The sequence below is a fragment of the Amphiura filiformis genome, chromosome 18, assembly GCF_039555335.1.
Source record: "Amphiura filiformis chromosome 18, Afil_fr2py, whole genome shotgun sequence".
Lineage (NCBI taxonomy): Eukaryota > Metazoa > Echinodermata > Ophiuroidea > Amphilepidida > Amphiuridae > Amphiura > Amphiura filiformis.
In genome coordinates this window covers 19,481,820-19,501,616 of record NC_092645.1, presented here as the reverse complement: position 1 = coordinate 19,501,616, position 19,797 = coordinate 19,481,820, and positions in this window count along the sequence as shown.

The window sequence follows — 19,797 nt, the reverse complement described above, 5'->3', positions numbered from 1 at the left end:
CAGCAGGACATATTAGAGAGATTAGTTTAGGAACTCACAACCAAACGGAAACCTCTGAGGTACCCGAGCAAGATCAAGACTACGTAACACAGTATGATTTTGGTGAAAGTGAAAACGTCGACTATAAAAGCAGTACTCTTAACGTATATTCTGGCAAAATTGTGACCGATGAGAGCAAAGGGTCCGGCGTAAATGAAGGCAACCATGAGAATCCACAAGATTACTATGTAACAGCATATGATACTGATACCAGTGAAAAACTAGAGCATCAAAATATCACACCAGAAACATATTCTGACGCCTTTTTTGACGTAGAGTCTTACCAGCCAATGGTGCACTATAGAAGTGAAAGCGATCTGAAGCAGAACCAACAAGAACAAATTCTCGAAACAGGAACTAGTGACCTAGATGAGGACACTGGAAGAAACTTAATAGAACTTGCCGACGAGGTCAAAGCAATAGCAGCAGGACATATTAGAGAGATTAGTTTAGGAACTCACAACCAAACCGAAACCTCTGAGGTACCCGAGCAAGATCAAGACTACGTAACACAATATGATTTTGGTGAAAGTGAAAACGTCGACTATAAAAGCAGTACTCTTAACGTATATTCTGACAAAATTGTGACCGATATGAGCAAAGGGTCCAGCGTAAATGAAGGCAACCATGAGAATCCACAAGATTACTATGTAACAGAATATGATACTGGTAAAAGCGAAAAACTAGAACATCAAAGTATCGCATCAGAAACATATTCCGACGACTTTTTTGATGTAGAGTCTTACAAGCCAATGGTGAACTACAGAAGTGAAAGCGATCTGAAGCAGAATCAACAAGAAAATATTCTTGAAACAGGAACTGGCGACCTAAATGAGGACACTGGAAGAAGTGACCATGGTTATAAAATGCATGGATATGAAATGATCGATCACGAAAAACCTTCCAAACAGACTTACATAGCAGTGAAAGATGTTGATCAGTATATCAATCAAGGGTTAATAATCAATAATAATAACCACGTAAATCATCAGAACGACCAAGAAGAGAGCAGCTACAATTACTTAAACGAAAACTTGTCCATACTTGACGCAAGCACATCTTACAGTGCCTTTTATGATGACACCCAACATGTTAAAGATTACTTTGAAGGCAGCCCAAGAAATGGCATTGACATCGATACAACAGGTGCAACAAAGGAGTCTTTCCCAGACTTACTGCTTAACGCGAAATTGAAAAAAGAAGACACAGGCAAACGTGAATGATATTTTAAAGCAGCTATCTGGTGATGCCCAAAACATTGTCATCATCAATCAGGAGGATAGTGGGATTCACATTGATACCAACAATGTTCCAACGTCTGACTCAACTGATGACGATAACCTCTCTATCAATAACGCCCCGGCTATTCATATCGTAAGAAGGACCAATGGATCGAACCCTGTGGAACACGTCGATATTGATATGAATGGAAATAGATTTAAAAACCGGGAGTTGTTTGGTGTAGACTTACCTAATGACGAAGATGAGAGTAAAAATGAGGTAAATGTTACGGAGACAAATGCGGATGAGAGTAAGCGTCCGATCTCTATAATTAATGTTAACAATGTGCAGGTGCCTTTGCAAGAAGAGGATAACGATTCCAGGTCACCATTGGGCGAAGATATGGTACTTAAATATAATCAACAGCCTCAAGTTGGTTCCAATCAGCAAAATCCTTTAACATCTGCTAATAATGTACAAGCATCGCAATTCCCAATAGGATTAATTCAAGAGGCTCAGCCAAGAGCTGGATCAAAGGGTCGATTTCAAAATACAGACGAGAACTCTGGTGGTAGCTACACCACCAATGAGAACATGGGAATCACTAGAGGTACACTTAGTGATGGGCCAATGCATTCTGGGATAAGCAAAGATGATTTGGAGTTTGTTAGAAACCTGAAGCGTATACTAGAACAAGAGGCAAGCCAGAAGTCACAACATCGGGTCCTTGAACCAGAGCCAAGTCACAACTATATGCCACTATCTCAACAGACTTCGTCTCAGCACATCGTGCAAGAGGGCAATCTCAAACAGAGTCAACATGCAGGCCAAACATCTACATCACATTCGTCACAACACCACTGGCACGACGGTGACTTCATAGATAGACACCAAGCTCCTGTACATTCTGCTAACAGGCAACGGCAACCTTCATTTCAACAATACCGTCGTCCCGCATCAGGGATGTATCAGTCTGCTAACAAACAACAGCAATCTTCATTTGGAAGACACAGACGTCCTGTGCCTCGACCGTTGATGTCGGATTACGCCCATGTAGATGTTGATTATCACATTCCTCGAAAAAAGACCAAGTATTTTTCTGACTATTCTGCGTCAGTTCTTGACTACCCATATCAAGACAAAGTACATCAGTACCGTCCACCCATACAAAGACAACGCAATGATCGAAGAAGGCCGACGACGAACGAAGCAGGTGAGCGTTTGACATGTTTTGTTTCTGCTTTGGTTTAAAAAGTTGCATATTTATCAAGTTGTATTATGACATTCTAGGATGAAAATTATACATTATAGGAAACTATGAAATTATTATAATCTGATCTACTGGACTTGTTAGCATCAGTAAGAGACTGCCAATTAAATGCACATCTGACAAGAGTCCATACATACACAACCATATATTGTTATGGTCAGTTAGTGGGTGACCCATAAGCTGGAATATCCCTGTAGGAACTTCAGAGCTACTCCACAGCTACTCCACCATGAGCTACTGTATAGTGGAGTAGCTGTGGAGTAATTCTGAGATTATCGCAGAAACTACTCCAGCTTGGAGTAACTCTGCTATTGGCCACCCTGGCAATAACAATATTGGTGTGTTCATAACATATATTTATATAGCGCTTTACAAAAGAAGCTGCACAAGCCGCTGTACAATAGAACTTCATAACATGCAATGATTTGGGATTAACAAAAGTAACCTCTGAAAGAAGTTGACAAATTAAATTATGATATCGAACTTGGAAAGTGTTGTCGAGCAATTTAGTGATGTAGAAATGTATACGACTTTGAGTTTGTTATTGTGTTTTTTTGTCTTACAAAGATGCAACTCCAATCAACGGTGTGCCTTCATATTGGTCATTTTGGGAGCCGTGGTCGGGTTGCTCAGAGACCTGCGGCATTGGCCATCAGATGAGAAGACGTCTTTGTGTTACCAATGACGAGATGCCATGCCGGGAAAAGACGTAGACATACACTCTTGTCAGATTCACGATTGCTCCGGTAAGGTTTCTTACGAAGCTCCCACGTATTAAAATTTCATTTAAGGTGAAAACCTCCAGGACAGTGATAAATATATAGCTTCTCATGTTATCCTTCCTAAACAGTAAAAACACCACATCTATCATGCTGCCGTATGTTTTTTTTAAATAATTACAGAAAATGCATTATAATTCAGTTGGTGCGTCTTGTCAAGAAGACACTCAATTTTATTGGTTTTCACCTATACATTATGACACGATAGTGGATAGTCATATAGATCGTCAATGATCGCGAGATAATGCGTTCACGTAATACACGCGCCCGAATTAAGAACGCGATCCGGCGGCTTAGATGTTCGTATCGGTTTCGTTCATTTAAAATTGAATTAGAATGATTACAATTAAAATTGAATTAGAATGAGAATATATGCGTAGTAGATGCGCCGGCATCCACTACTCAAAATATTGGCCAGCCCATCCATAATGACATCTCTAATTTTTGGCTTTTGGGACAGGTTGATTCAAAAACACATTTCTCCTAAGGCTCCACATCTAATTTGGTCCTGCAGCACTATCGGTGCCCGGTTAGGTACCAATTAGGTACCAATAGGGACCAAATTGGGCCTAAATAAAATGGCAGTACCTGATTTGGAACATATTCATATACTTCATTTTAATTTAGGAGGGCGGATATTTTTACAGGTAAACAAAATGGATAAATGTATTTCTCCCGATCATACAGACCTGCTTATTTCCCCTGTTGACAATTTAGGCGCCTTTTATTTCGTTTGTAACAGACAATCTATCAGTGTGGGGTAAATGGGACGAGTGGTCTACATGTACACACACCTGCGGAGCCGGGGTCAAAATTCGTCACCGTTACTGCGACATCCAAGCCAACACGATGTGCGAAGGTAACGCAGCCGAATCCGTCGTCTGCAAAATCGCAGAGTGTGACGTAAATGGAGAGACCGGGATTAGGCAGCATCCAGTTAGCGGCAGCCTGTCGTCTTCACCGTGGTCAACCTGGACGGACTGGAGTGCATGTTCCGTCACGTGCGGTGATGGTGTATCTATACGACAGAGAGCATGTCGGACTGATTTATACTCACCGGAGTTGTGTACCGGGCCACGTGAGGAGAGAAATGAGTGTGTCCTAAATGCGTGTTTTCAAGGTAAGTCTTTTATTATTTTGTTCTGATATTTGAGAGATTTTCAGGGAGAAGTCCATCTAGAGTCCACAACTTTTAAGTCGGTCTTCTTATTTTTGTTGAAAGAAAATGACAATTACTACCTGGTAAATTGAAATATTGATACGCAGTTGTTGATAAAGGAATTTCTACAACATTTAGGTTTGGTTTTTGAACTAATTTAATTCAAACTTGACAAACCTCATGATGTGTCATCTTATTTACTTTGTTGTACGTATATGAATTTTTCTGAAGACCAAACACGTGTAGAGCCAATCACTCAAGACGAAGGTGGTGTAGTCTCCATACCGTGTCTGTACGATCACACTAAAACACCCAAACAGATATACTGGATGTCACCTACTGGGGAAAAGATTACTGAAGAAAGCACAAAACACAGCTCGAGGTAATTTGTTAATTAGTTTGTTTGTTTGTGTGTTTGTCGGTATGTTCATTTAGCAGTGTCTTAGCTCGTCCAATGTGCCATCGCAGAAAAAATCAAAGAGATATTTTCCATACAAAGATTTCGAATGTGAAATCGGAACTTAGTTCTTGCCTGCAAAAGTGTTCCTCAGGGATTCTCGTCCTTGGTCCTCTCCTGTTAATCATCTTCAAAGATGACATCATCTACACTGACGATGTCACGCTAATGGCTTTCAATAAGCCCACGGCATACATAAAAGCAGCTACCCGGGATCTTCAGGAAATCGAGCACTGGGCCACGTTGACTGAATTATTTGATCTGCCAAATCGTAGAGATCCCCCTCTATCCAAACCTGCTTTTCTTTGGAACAACAATAGAAGAAACCGATAGGTCGACCTACTAATTACTGTCAGTAAAGCCCTGTCGGCAAAAACAGCAATCCAACGTCTTGGTCTGCTTTGCCGAGCTGGCTCTATCTCCATCCAACTCAAAGGGTGGGGATATACAAGTCCAAGCTTAGCTCCAACATGAAATATGCAACACCTGTCTTACTGTCACAATGGCCATTCGCATCATAGGTGTCCCATGAGAATGACCTCATCGGCTCCCACCACATTCAAGATGTAGGATGCCAATAGTGTATAGACCACTTGACATCATCACTTGACATCATGTTTTTCAACAAAGGCGAGGGACTGGTATATCGATATGCTTGAATGAACCGCTACACTGTTCAATGGCTTTCTTGTACTATGTGAAATGTGGTGGGCGAAAATGCACATGCCCTGAGCAAACTACGATGCGTACGCACACTGCAGGGCAAAGAACAATGGAAGTTGCCATAATTTGCGCGCATACTGCCGGGCAATGACGTCACATGTCAAGTGGTCTATACATAATCGGGTTAAGGAAATGTTTTTCCAAAGACTTTCAGATCCTAGTGAATATACCATTTAATTTTACCTCACGATTTTGTCTGCTTGTGGCTTGATACTTTATAGGTACAACATAGAAGGCGATACTCTCCGTATTTTTGGCTTAAGAATGAAGGACGAAGGAGCCTATCACTGTGTTGTTATAATGGCAGATGAAACGGTGGACACAGCGGACGCTTTGATTGGTAAGGCTTTCTTACAAGACATTTATAGCACTGGTTCAGTGCTCTCTGATCCTCTATGAGAATGCGGTCATTAGCCGCTCGGTAGTTCGCGCTTCGCGCTAAATACTTGAGGGACGTCGTGTTCTGTGATCGAGCTGAGCCATAAATAGAGATCGATAAGTGAAGTAGAACGTGTTATAGTTTGATCTGAACGATGCGCTGAACAATCCAATAAACAATTTTCTCTCATGTAGGCCTACATCAATTCGTTGCAAAGTAATAAGTTTATGAGGGTACAAATCTGAAAATGAACGTGTTAAACATATATTTTATACTTATATTTTGTATCCCTCTAATAATATGTCATATTTTCCTTTATAGGAGTAGTGAATTGTAATTCCAGTCCTTGTAAACATGGCGGAACGTGTGTTGAGCAAAAAGCGACGCAACTACAACACTACGCATGCGTATGCCCTCACGGATATCATGGCCGCCATTGTGAGGAGAGTAAGTATAATTGACACGAACCATGTAGATGAAAGTGTGAATGTTTTTGGGAAAACATAAAACCATTTACAAACGTCCAGGAACTTGCAGCTAAACGAGTGCACACCATATTTATACCACAATATACCATCGCAACCAGGATCAGCTCGCTGAGTTCGTATACGGGAATCGAGACAATAACCCAAGGTGATTTTCAAGTGAGCTCAATTATTTCCATAGGCGTAGATCCCGGGGGATGGGAGGATAAATCCCCCAATATTTTGCCAGGGGGGATGGTCCATGCACTCATCCTCCCCCCTCCAATGTTTGTACGTGGGTTTTTGACCAAATTAACATCATATTTGGTCATATTTATTTTACCAGTTTTGCTTCAATATGGCAAATTTTTTCCAATCCTATCCCCCCAATGTCAACAAGAAATCTACGCCACTGATTAGTTCTTGTAGATCAAACAGGCTGCGCCAGTGTTGGGATTCGCATCGCTATACACCAGTGCACCGAAGTCTATTATCGCCTTCCTAATTGAGCTAACTTGAAAAATATTCATTGCAAAAATGAATATGTAAATTTAGATGAGTTAGGCGGATGAAGTGCAGAATGTCTTGTGGGTAGTTATACTTGTGGTGGGTGGATGCGGGATTTATGGACGAGAAAATAATTATAATGTGCATGGAGGATGTCACGTACATTAGAATCCAGCTTCTGACATTTAGATATGGTTTTGTACACGGATATGAAAGCGGATATAGATCTTTATATGCGTGATGATTTCACGGAAAGTTGCCGAAGTGTTCGTTAAGAATATAGATATACCACAGAATATGGAGTTTTGTGGATCAGTTCCGGCAACTTTACTACCGGAAATTCCCTAACATTGGGCTACTACAGTTGAATTCTACACATGCACCCCTATGGAAGACATGACCTTAATCTTCCACACAGAGGTGTTGATTTCAAATGGAAACACGCAATCAATTAATCCCATTTGAAATTCTCATTCCCTGTGTGGAAGATTAAGGTCCTGTCTTTCAAAGAGGTTGTATGGATTTTATCTGTAATAGTCCATTTTACAGCAGATAATTTTACAGGATATATAGATGCAGATTTTCTCGTTAATTTGTCCTCATCACTTCCTTTCACTAATTGACATTTTAACAGCCGAGGTTAGCACGGTGGAACTTATTGTAATCATCCTGTCCATCTTGCTCCTGTTGGTGATCGTCATCATAATCCTTGGAATCACATGCTGGAGGAGACGTAAAAGGTAGGTTGTTAAATCTGGGCTTTAACTACTAATATAGCGTTCATCCAAAGCCAACCTATTATGTTTCCACCCAATAAAAATAAATTACCGAGACGAAATACCATAACTCTGTCCCCTCGGACACTAGCCTGAAGAGCGACCTTATCCGGCCGCGCCGGTGGCTAGTCGGTATTTGGGATTTTTAGCTTGGGTACCATGTCTAATTAGGCCCGATAGCACTGTCGGCAAATCAGATTAGACGTTGGGTCTTGATATTTTTATATAACTTGGACTTCAGGGTCACTTGGGCTACTCTAGGCTTGCCTTCGGCAAGCCATTACTCTTGCTTTCTTGTCACTGAGGCTAGCGCTGGTTCGCCTATGCTTTCATGGTGGCTCTGATCAAATCTTAATAAGTATCAAACAGTAAGTGTTAACATCTTTACAAATTTAGATTAGGCTGTAAAAGCTAACACTATTATAATCATTTGGATAAAAGTGAAAATCAAGTTGAGCAACAAACAAACCATAATTTGATTGATCAAGAACTTTTTACAAAACCATTTTCCATACACCAAGCTATTATAATATTAGTACACTTTTATATATATTTGACCCTTACCTCATTTCCTGATATCCATACTTGGACCCATCAACATAATTATAAAAAAAACTGCGTATGGGTGCAGAAAAGCATTGTCGTGCTCGTAATCAATCTAATGGTATTCTTTGTAGCAAGGTAACATGATCATACTCTTTGGAACAAGGAGAACATTTCATTTTATTAGCAATAACATTCCGGGGGAATATATTACTTTCTGCCTGTTATACTCAACTGTCCTACAAAATTTGTTCTTAATCTTAAGTAAGGAGTAATACCTCTTCAATGAATTAATTTTGCAGGAAGCGGCAATCAGCAGTGTCAAGCGACAATTCCAAATACTCAAGGGGTGTTAAGGGTACTGACAAAAGTGGCGGGGATGACCAAAGTGGCGATGACCGTGACAGCACCGGTGACGTCGATCCAGTTAAGACCTCTTCGCAGGAAGACGTTGATACCTTCAAAGAAATCTCCAAGATAGAATTCAAAAACTTCAAATCCACAAACTCGTACCAGCTATTTAAAGGGAAACACGCTAGCCACAATGTACCCACTCTGCATGTGGAAGAGATCGGTCAAACCAAAGATGTAGATATTGAAAGCCCTAAGAAGAGACATACCTCAAAATCTGTGGCCTTTACAGTGTCAGGCATCCAGAATGAGATTAATGCTACTCCACCAAAAACGCCCTCGAAGCGAAACTCTTCCGCACGAAAAGTTAGTAAGCATTCCTCTTCGTTTGGAAAGATATCGCTGCCACCATCTCCAACTGTGGATATCAAACCAGTACACCCGCAGAAACAGGCATCTCCGCTTTATACTGTTAAAAGGAGCGACGGAACCTTAGTTGATAACGGAACTGCCATTGCTGAATACGAAGGCAGTCGATCTCGCGCATCTGTACATTCACCTTCTGCATCGACAGTAAGATCTGTGTCGTCGACACATTCTGGGATGTCATCTTCGACTGGATTTTCGGCTACTAGTCAGTCGACACGTCGACAATTATTCAGCGCTTCTGATGACGCCGATTCAGAAAGTGGATCGCTATCAGCGTCAGACGGGCGTGTACTAAATGCAGACCATGATGATAATTTGGGAGTTTCTAATCTAAAGAAGAGGGGTGATATTTTGCAAGGGTCATCTCAGCGACATCGGGTTATTCACGTTTCACCAATAAAAGACGAGGACACTAATTTTCAAGAACCAATTAACGAGAATATCACGGCCGCTCAAAAAGTAACAAAATTGTCTCGGCGTGTTACTAACCAAAGCAAAGGTCGAGGAGAAAGGCAGAAGATAGATAAGGTGAACAAAGAATCACGTTTGAATCCAGATGAAATAGTTTTAAAGTCAGGGCCAGCTAAGAAAGTTAGCATTAGCCAGTCCTCTACGCCAACATCCTCCTCGAAAAGAGTTGTACAATCTTCGTCTTCACCACCAGTGCTCTCCAAGAAGGCTATAGGACAATTGCCTTCTACTGAAGTCGCCAAGAAGGTTGCTGATCAGTCTTCGTCATCAGTACTCGCCAGGAAGGTAATTAGAAAGTCTTCTTCACCAGGAGTTACCAAGAAGAGTGATATCCAGTCTTCTACGTCAGCAGTCGCCAAGAAGATTGACAGACACTCCTCTTCATCTGCATTCGCTAAGAAAGGTATTGATCAGTCTTCATCATCTGAGATCACCAAGAAGGTTGCTGATCAGTCTCCGTCATCAGTAATCGCCAAGGAGGCAATTAGAAAGTCTTCTTCACCAGGAGTTACCAAGAAGAGTGATATCCAGTCTTCTACGTCAGCTTTCGCCAAGAAGATTGACAGGCACTCCTCTTCATCTGCATTCGCTAAGAAAAGTATAGAGCAGTCTTCATCACCTGAGATCACCAAGAAGGTTGATAGTCGTCGGTATTCATTACCTGATATTACCAAGAAGGTTGCTGGTCGTCGGTCTTCAGCATCAGTTGTAGGCGCAAAGGAATCTGTCGGGCAGTCTCTACAGTCATCTAGAGTAGCCAGTAATATTTTTGTTCAGTCTTCGTCGCCAAGTGTTGCCAAGAAAGGTATTGGTCAGTTTTCTTCATCTGGAGTCGCCAAGAAGGTTGTCGGAGAGTCTTCCTCATCTAGAACTGCCAATAAAGTTGTCGATCAGTCTTCATCTAAAGTTGTCAAGAAAGTTGCCAGTCAATCTTCGTCATCCGAAGCTGCCAAGAAGGTTGTTGGCCAGTCTGCTACCTCTACAGTCGCCAAGGAATCTGTCGACCAGCCTTCTTCATTTATAGTCGCCAAGAACGTTGTTACCCGGTCTTCATCTAGAGTTGTCAAGAAAGTTGCCAGTCAATCTTCGTCATCTGAAGTTGCCAAGAATGTTGTTGGTCAGTCTTCTACATCTGCAGTCGCCAAGGGATCTGTCGAGCAGTCTTCGACATTCAAGAAGGCTTCATCTACAGTCTCCGATTACAATGCCATTGTTGGTCAGTCTTCTTCATCTATTCTCTCCAAGAAAGTTTCCGGACAGTCTTCTTCATCTATAGTCGCCAAGAAAATTGTTGGTCAGTCTTATACACCTATGGTTGCAAAGACAGATGATGGTCAGTCACCTTCAGATATTGCTAGTAGCAGAAGCAGCACAACTGCGCCCACAGGTAGTAAAGAAGACGCAATACAACACTCAGTAAGCATCAAAGCTTTTCTTAAAAGTTCGTCTGCTGCTGACATAGTTAATGAACAAAATGGTACAGTAAAATCCGATCATTCTTTACAAGGTTCCGCCACATTTACATCTAGTGTCAACATTGCTAATGAACAAACCACCACAACGGCAACGGATACTGTTCCTGTTACATCACCACAAAGTTCCAATAAACTGAATGACTCTTCACAAGACCTTACCATGCCTGTTCATCCAGTATCGTCGGCAGGGAGTCAACCGCTACAGTCAACTATTAGCCGTAACACATTAAGTGAAAGTAGATTACCTGTTTCAGATCCGCCACCAGAAATTACTGAAGCGCCTTCAGGCGGAGAAAATATCACAGACCAATTTTCACAACATGGAACTGATGAAGTCGATCTTGAGGAACATGAAGAGCAACACCGTCCCCTCGAAAATGCCGCATTAGAAAAGAAGCTGACCCATGATTCAACTTTAGACTACAGGTCACCTTCTACTTCGATACAGGAAAATGTAAACGTTGCGAATTCCTTCTTTGAATCCAGTCTAGCAAGTTCAAGTGATCTGACACACAAAGGCGAGATCGAGAGAGAACAATTTAAACTCTCAGAAACAGATACGAGAATTGTGTTGAATCTTCATAGTGGAGACAACATGCAGCGTCAAACATCCTATGTTGCTGACGAAAACAAAACGTCCTCGCGTGACACTCTAAAGGTACCGCATGTGGGCCAATTATTGCCCTCGGCATCTCTTACGCGACATATTGTGTCTCAAATGTCTTTGGAAGACACGTCGATTTCAGATGCAGAGCCACGGGTAGAGGGTACACGTGACAATCATGCTGACAGTAACGGACAATCCTTAATCCACATGTACAGTATTAATGCCTCCACTACTGGTTCACGTGACGAAACTAACGAAGCCATTGGTGCCTTGCAACGTGATGGACAACCTGCGTCACTGTATGACTTATCTACCTCTGAATGTGGCGAAATTAAAGAAGACGTTGATGCCACGGAACGTCATCATGATGAACAACCAGCATCATTGCAAGACTTGAAAGGGAAAAGTCAGGAATCACACCACTTATATGACGAAGAATCGCATCACGTAATTGACGAACAGGTACCAGATTTGACGGGCCGGAAATCAATGCTCTCTGACGCCAAAACAGGTGATCAATCAGCAGATATGTTGCCACTTGCTATATGTATTTCCGGCGAACATCATGAACATGGAGCCTTTGGCATGGATGAACTTGAACAAACTTTGCATGGATCATTTGATCAGACTATCCATGCAGCAGACACTAGTGATGAGAACATCAGTGTAAAAGACATTGGTGATACAAAGCACTCTGCGAGCAGGATGTCTGAGACTGATACACAATCTCCAAGAATGCAGACAAAATTCGGGTTAGCAGGATACGTTAACCAGATGATGAACATTATCGCCGTATCATCGGCGTTAAAGAAAGATAACAAACCCAACGTCTTAACCCAACAAAGAACGTTAGATGCAGTTGCTTCCGTCTCACCGACGGATTACACATTAGGGCGTCTTTCAGAAAGTATCAGTGCCAACAGTGCTATTGATCCTACAGTTAGAGCATCACGTGGTCTTAGCTGGAACTGTGGTTACACAGCTTCATCAGAAGCCTCAGACAGTGACGTCGAGGTACAATGTTACAAACATGGCACCAAAGAAAATGACATCGAATTAGAATCTACCCATGAACAATCAAATGTTGCATTAATAGTAGATGTATCTGATGACCAGGTCTCGACGAAAATAGAAAACGAGGACATTATTAGGTCTGCCGAATTTGGAGTGTCGATTCCTCATGCCATTCTGTCTGGCACCAATGATCACATTACAGAAAACCTCAGTAAGCGTAACATAGAAAACTGTTTATCAGATCATTTGCCACTATCGGATGCCGAAGATACCTGTTCTGGAAGACACTCTGCAAGCATCCATGTGACACGTTCTACGCTGAATGCCTCACCTGTAGTGCATCTGATGTGTGTGGATAGTGGTATATCAAAATCTGCGGATGAGATTGTTTGTAATCGACATTTTGAGAGCAGTCCTATCGACGTCTCACATGTACAAAGGAATGTGTATCACTCGGAATCAAGTGTGACTGATGAAGCGACAGACGAGGAGTCAAAACCTAAGTTTGGTTTTACAAATTATATCGATAAACTTAAAGAACTTCATCTGATAGACTCATGTAACGATGGCAACACAGGTTCCCATCATGTTGCCGACACCCCAGACCCTAAATTTATTGATTATTACAAGCATCACTTGTGTGAATGTGTGAGTAGAATGTCATCATCTGCAGTAGATCAAGATCAATTAATGATCAGTGATGAACTCCAAAATACAACGCAAGAGACGACAGGTGCTGTTTATTCACCACAGGACGTCTATGACGCAGAAGTCGACGAGAAAGATGTTTCTGAAAATGAGATGAAACAGTTCGCACACGACATCACGGCAGCTTCGATACAGTGCGTGGCATCCAGTGGAGATTCTGTTACACATTTTGACACTCATGCTAGTCCCGAAGCAAGTGCCTCAAGACCGTTCATTCATCCAATGACCGACGGCAGTGCTAGAACTCACTCTCAGACGACCAGAAGAATGTCGAAATTTGGTGTTGCTGATTATATGGATGGTGTCATGAGTGTAATGGCTAAATTTGAAGACACTGAATATTTAGAATCTATGACTACCAATACTAATTATAATCATGATGATACAAGTTCAAGTGAATATTTCAGTGATGATCTAGCATGATCCAACCAGAATAAGAGACGTGGGGTGGGAATACATGATGCAGCGACGGTGCTTCTCTTAGAAGGAGTTTTCGGTGTTGAACAAGATAGTTCGTAAAACCACAAACCGTTGTGTATTCAGTAATCCTAGCGAAAGTGTAAAAATACTAAAATAATTGTATATTCATTGCTTTAAAAATGATGGATGAGTCATTACTATTGTCATTACGTGTTTCTTAAAAGAAAAATTGGGCAAAAAGCAAGGAAAACAGTAGTATTAACAAAGTTGAAGCCCCATTCAAATACATGTATACAAAATGTCGTATTTTGTCTTTAATTTGTCTTTAAGACACAGCTTTCGGCTAAACCACTAACAGGCTATATACTACTAACAAGGCGGGCGTAAAAAACTTGAAAAAACAGAGCACGATAGAAAGAGCCATCGCTACCTATCGGGGAACCGATACCGCTATAGAACCAAAGTAGACGTTGTGCCTTAGTGTCATTTGCTTGCTAGTGGTTAAGCCGAAAGCCGTGTATGAAAGACAAAATAATCTGTGATTTAAATTAGCTAGGCCAAAGACAATTTTAATGACTCATCGTTCACTTTTAAGTAATTATATTAATAGGCCTACACTTTTTCTTTCCTTTTTTTTTTTAAACTTTCTCTGGGATCACTGAATGGGCCTTTACAAACAAAAAGGCTTTTGGGATTTTCAGAGAAGGTAAATTGACGATAATGATTCGTCTTGGTTTTCAAAGGGACCAATCACAACGACCAACCGTGATGCTATATGTATAACCTGTGAAGGACTTTTAGGCGGGGTGCTGAGTGACCGCGGGCGGCGACAATAGCTATAAAGCTTTAATCATGCAATAACGTCACCCTCTAGTGGCACAATACAAATGGACGGTACATGGTGATTTGTGATTCGTCGCCATGAAAAAATAATGTTATAGGCTTTTTAAGCCGAGTTTATACTGCATAGCTGAGCGATGAGCGACTGGTTTTTGACATTTTGGGCTCAGCGACGAAGTATAAACTCAGCTTTAAGTAGCAAAATGAAACGATTAAAGGATTTCGTGCAGATTCTACTTTTGATTAACCGTTGTTTTTTATGTTTGGACCCAGAACTAAACGAAAGCAGTTCGTTCAGCACTTTGGTGATTGAGGGGTAGAAGAATATGTAGGGGTCTGAAAATGACAGAGTAAGAAATGGGGTTTATTTTGGTATAAAATTTAACTGATTGTTTGATTATCGTATATCACAAAACATAATCATCAAATTATAGCATACATAAATATTAGTACTATATAATAAAATTAGCTTCAAGCATCAAAGTAATCAATATATGAAACAAGTGATATGCCTATGCATGATATAATTAGATCAATGTGATCAATACAATGTTCATTACTAAAGCATTTTAGGGAAAAAGTAATAAATATATTTTTTTTATAAAGTTCAAAGAATGTAACATGATGATGATCAATATGATCAATGGGATATTTAAAGAAAATAACTTGAACTTGAGACAACCTTACTCGGACAATAAATCCAGGAATCAATCGAGCAATTAACAATCAATCAATCAATCAATCAATCAATCAATCAGTCAAACATCAATCAATCAAAAGATCACCTATTTTACAATTGACCTTTTCGGTAAATCCCATAACCCTTTGCGAGCACAACTGATACAAAGCACTCTGCGAGCAGGATGTCTGAGACTGATACACAATCTCCAAGAATGCAGACAAAATTCGGGTTAGCAGGATACGTTAACCAGATGATGAACATTATCGCCGTATCATCGGCGTTAAAGAAAGATAACAAACCCAACGTCTTAACCCAACAAAGAACGTTAGATGCAGTTGCTTCCGTCTCCCGACGGATTACACATTAGGGCGTCTTTCAGAAAATATCAGTGCCAACAGTGCTATTGATCCTACAGTTAGAGCATCACGTGGTCTTAGCTGGAACTGTGGTTACATAGCTTCATCAGAAGCCTCAGACAGTGACGTCGAGGTACAATGTTACAAGCATGGCACCAAAGAAAATGACATCGAATTAGAATCTACCCATGAACAATCAAATGTTGCATTAATAGTAGATGTATCTGATGACCAGGTCTCGACGAAAATAGAAAACGAGGACATTATTAGGTCTGCCGAATTTGGAGTGTCGATTCCTCATGCCATTCTGTCTGGCACCAATGATCACATTATTACAGAAAACCTCAGCAAGCGTAACATAGAAAACTGTTTATCAGATCATTTGCCACTATCGGATGCCGAAGATACCTGTTCTGGAAGACACTCTGCAAGCATCCATGTGACACGTTCTACGCTGAATGCCTCACCTGTAGTGCATCTGATGTGTGTGGATAGTGGTATATCAAAATCTGCGGATGAGATTGTTTGTAATCGACATTTTGAGAGCAGTCCTATCGACGTCTCACATGTACGAAGGAATGTGTATCACTCGGAATCAAGTGTGACTGATGAAGCGACAGACGAGGAGTCAAAACCTAAGTTTGGTTTTACAAATTATATCGATAAACTTAAAGAACTTCATCTGATAGACTCATGTAACGATGGCAACACAGGTTCCCATCATGTTGCCGACACCCCAGACCCTAAATTTATTGATTATTACAAGCATCACTTGGGTGAATGTGTGAGTAGAATGTCATCATCTGCAGTAGATCAAGATCAATTAATGATCAGTGGTGAACTCCAAAATACAACGCAAGAGACGACAGGTGCTGCTTATTCACCACAGGACGTCTATGACGCAGAAGTCGACGAGAAAGATGTTTCTGAAAATGAGATGAAACAGTTCGCACACGACATCACGGCAGCTTCGATACAGTGCGTGGCATCCAGTGGAGATTCTGTTACACATTTTGATACTCATGCTAGTCCCGAAGCAAGTGCCTCAAGACCGTTCATTCATCCAATGACCGACGGCAGTGCTAGAACTCACTCTCAGACGACCAGAAGAATGTCGAAATTTGGTGTTGCTGATTATATGGATGGTGTCATGAGTGTAATGGCTAAATTTGAAGACACTGAATATTTAGAATCTATGACTACCAATACTAATTATAATCATGATGATACAAGTTCAAGTGAATATTTCAGTGATGATCTAGCATGATCCAACCAGAATAAGAGACGTGGGGTGGGAATACATGATGCAGCGACGGTGCTTCTCTTAGAAGGAGTTTTCGGTGTTGAACAAGATAGTTCGTAAAACCACAAACCGTTGTGTATTCAGTAATCCTAGCGAAAGTGTAAAAATACTAAAATTGTATATTCATTGCTTTAAAATTGATGGATGAGTCATTACTATTGTCATTACGTGTTTCTTAAATAAAAAATTTGGCAAAAAGCGAGGAAAACAGTAGTATTAACAAAGTTGAAGCCCCATTCAAATACATGTATACAAAATGTCGTATTTTGTCTTTAATTTAAAACAGAGCACGATAGAAAGAGCCATCGCTACCTATCGGGGAACCGATACCGCTATAGAACCAAAGTAGACGTTGTGCCTTAGTGTCATATATTGCTTGCTAGTTGTTAAGCCGAAAGCCGTGTATGAAAGACAAAATAATCTGTGATTTAAATTAGCTAGGCCTACATGTATTTGAACGAGACTTCAACTTTGCCAATACTGCTGTTTTCCAAAGACAATTTTAATGACTCATCGTTCACTTTTAAGTAATTATTAATAGACCTACACTTTTTCTTTCCTTTTTTAAAACTTTCTCTGGGATCACTGAATGGGCCTTTAAAAACAAAAAGGCTTTTGGGATTTTCAGAGAAGGTAAATTGACGATAATGATTCGTCTTGGTTTTCAAAGGGACCAATCACAACGACCAACCGTGATGCTATATGCATAACCTGTGAAGTACTTTTAGGCGGGGTGCTGACCGCGGGCGGCGACAATAGCTATAAAGCTTTAAGGGGAAGCTGCACTGAAAAAAGTGATTTTCTAAAGTATTTGACATGTGCACTTGTAAATTGGTGGGAATGTGTATGCTGATCAAACTTAGCGATTCCAGCCAAAAAAATGATCGTCATTATAACGGTTGCCATGGTAACGGCGGCCATGTTGGATTTTCACATGATGTCGTTGCGCGCCCTTTTTCTCAGTCGTTCTTTGGTATTTTTTTCTGAAATTTGCTTTATTTGACAAATTGAGGTCTAATTAAAAAATGTATAGAGGGAATTTTCAAAAAAAGGTTGTATGGTTACGCTACGGTGCATTAAAATTGGTAAATTTGCGCATTTTGGCGGAAAATGTACGAAAACGGGTCGTTTCCATGGTTACCAGATGTTTTTCAAAATTTCCTTCTATAAATTTTTAGATACAGGTATGTCCAACATACCTGCCAAATATAAGCTCAGACAGATGCACCATTACTAAGAAAAGTGACGCATAAGGTAAAAAATGGCGAAACGACATCTGGCAGAAAATGACATTTTAAGTCTAGAAACACTTAATATGTTAATTAGGCAGCAATTATGCATATCAAATATTATAAAATCATGGTTCTCTCAACAATAACATTTATACTAATTATTAGCACTCTTTATATGCAATAAACATATTACATTATTCAGAAATTAATTTTTATCCAGAAATTCCTTAAATATCGCCCCTTGAAAACAATACAATACATAAGAAATACATTACGTGTATTGGTATAGGACAGAATTCAATTCGCGACTTTTTCGCATTACGTTGTTCCCTTTGATTACTTGCAACTTCTGAACCAAATGTCCGATTTGAATCAAATAAAAAGCAAATAAAGGCCCAAATTCTATAGATTTTTAATTTAGAAAAAACATAAAAAGACAAAAATACCCCTATTTCACAACAATCCTGGTGCAGCTTCCCCTTAATTAATCATGCAATAACGTCACCCTCTAGTGGCACAATACAAATGGACGGTACATGGTGATTTGTGATTCGTCGCCATGAAAAATAATGTTATAGGCTTTTTAAGCTGAGTTTATACTGCATAGCTGAGCGATGAGCGACTGGTTTTTGACATTTTGGGCTCAGCGACGAAGTATAAACTCAGCTTTAAGTAGCAAAATGAAACGATTAAAGGATTTCGTGCAGATTCTACTTTTGATTAACCGTTGTTTTTATGTTTGGACCCAGAACTAAACGAAAGCAGTTCGTTCAGCACTTTGGTGATTGAGGGGGTAGAAGAATATGTAGGGGGTCTGAAAATGACAGAGTAAGAAATGGGGTTTATTTTGGTATAAAATTTAACTGATTGTTTGATTATCGTATATCACAAAACATAATCATCAAATTATAGCATACATAAATATTAGTACTATATAATAAAATTAGCTTCAAGCATCAAAGTAATCAATATATGAAACAAGTGATATGCCTATGCATGATATAATTAGATCAATGTGATCAATACAATGTTCATTACTAAAGCATTTTAGGGAAAAAGTAATAAATATATACATTTTTTTTATAAAGTTCAAAGAATGTAACATGATGATGATCAATATGATCAATGGGATATTTAAAGAAAATAACTTGAACTTGAGACAACCTTACTCGGACAATAAATCCAGGAATCAATCGAGCAATTAACAATCAATCAATCAATCAATCAAACATCAATCAATCAAAAGATCACCTATTTTACAATTGACCTTTTCGGTAAATCCCATAACCCTTTGCGAGCACACCTGATAACTCGTCATTTTACGTCACGCCGACTTGCAAATGCGCAGTAACGATGTTCGATAAACTATGTGCGCATCGGCGAAGAGCGGCGTGACGCAAAATGACGAGTTCTCAGGTGTACTCGCAAAGGGTTATGGGATTTACCGAAAAATCAATCAAACATGTCTAAACCGACCGAATATAGTTCTTTTACTCACTCACTCACTCACTCACTCACTCACTCACTCACTCACTCACTCACTCACTCCACTCACTCACTCACTCACTCACTCACTCACCCACCCACTCATG